This window comes from Solenopsis invicta, chromosome 14, assembly GCF_016802725.1.
Source record: "Solenopsis invicta isolate M01_SB chromosome 14, UNIL_Sinv_3.0, whole genome shotgun sequence".
Lineage (NCBI taxonomy): Eukaryota > Metazoa > Arthropoda > Insecta > Hymenoptera > Formicidae > Solenopsis > Solenopsis invicta.
In genome coordinates, this window is record NC_052677.1 from 8,373,416 (window position 1) to 8,375,311 (window position 1,896).

Consider the following 1,896-nt stretch of genomic DNA (forward strand, 5'->3'; position numbering starts at 1 on the left):
TATCAATCAAATGCAGAGTAAATACCCTGCCGCAAATTTACTTTAGAACACTATAGAAATGTCTATAGTTCTGAATGTGTTTTTTGAAACAGGTATTGCATATACGGAATGGGATTCTCCTTATACAACTTTTATAATTTTTAATAAGGTAATACGTATGTTCATTACCTTATTAAAAATTATAAAAGTCATGTAAGGAGAACCCCATTCTGTATGTTTTTCTATAGAAAAAATATCTATAGTTCTAAATGTGTTTTTTGAAACAGGCATTGCATATACGGAATTGGGTTCTCCTTATATGACTTTTATAATTTTTAATAAGGTAATGAACATACGTATTACCTTATTAAAAATTATAAAAGTTGTATAAGGAGAACTCCATTCCGTATATGCAATACCTGTTTCAAAAAACACATTCAGAACTATAGACATTTCTATAGTGTTCTAAAGTAAATTTGCGGCAGGGTAGTGTAAATGTGGTGAAACAACTTCGAGGGATAGATCTGGATAAAGGACAAATTTAAATTGAACTGTCGCATCGTGGAAACAATAAGCTGATCGCCGTGTGCGTAAGTAAACGTGCTTAAACTTGTTCAAAGCCCCCCCCCCGTCTCTCTCTCTCTCTCTCTCTCTCTCTCTCTCTCTCTCTCTCTCTTCTTTCTATCCCTTTTTGTGCGTTTTAAAAGTGCTACTTTTAACTTGCAATTGCACATTTAAGTAATCTAATTTGCATTAAATTTTATTATTCGCGGGCGTACATTTATTATAATAATGTAAACTTACTTGAAGATTTCACGGTTATCCCGATATTTGACGGCCGGATGACAGATCGAAATTTGACAAGTTAAATGTAGCATAATTAAAGTGACAGAGAGAGAGAGAGAGAGAGAGAGAAAGTTTAAATAGGTATGTGCTGTCCATGTACTTTTGTCAGTCATTTGAGCGCAGGAGGTGCCCCACGGAAACACCCACGTGTAACAGTGAGTCGCGCCGCCCCTGTCTACCACTTGTACCTGACCCGTCATACGCTAACTAATTTTTATTGTAACTTGAAAACTAAGCTCCGGACAAATTTTTGCAAAAGGAAGAATCGTTTCAGAATTCGATTACGAATATGCCAGCTTCGGGACCAATAGGTTATTTTGAATCACCCTGTAGACTAATGTAATTATTAAAATTTTTTGACAATATTTACATATAAAAATAAAATGCGAAGTTTTGTAAGCTTAAAAAATTTAAAATAATCTATAATAAGTAATTAAATAATAAAAAAAGTTTAAACAATTTACCTTGGATTGGATTGTTAGACAAGTGAAAAATTACTGCGAAAAACTATATGAAAATAAATATATCGTTCACTTTCAAAGTTTACTCACTGCACAAAATTTGGATATATATATATATAATATTAGTAGTTCACTTTGTTTACGTATACGCACAGATGCGTTCTTAGAATTTGCTCTTTGGACGAGACGAGACCACAAACAATAGAAGAATGCACGGAGAGACTAACTTTCAACTGTTTGCCCCTCCAAGTATCTTAAACAATTGAAAGCTAATTCTTCGTCTGTTCTTTTTGAATACCTTATTTTTAGATAGAGAAAGAAAGAGAGAGAAATACATTTACTAACTACACGTCTGTATCGAAATTATATATAAATTATATTAAATTGTATCAAATTATACAGTAAAGACAGACTATATTTATCTGTCTGTTGATATCTGTCTGTTGATTCTCCTCGTAAGATGATAGTATTGGCAACAATAATTTTAGTTAAATGTTTACAAGGACTCAATAAAAAAGTTTTTTAAATAAACAATTTTCTAAGAGGTAGGACTTGTTTTTGAAAAAATTTTCATGAGTGTGCCGCCCCCTTAAACGTGGCGCCCGTGTGC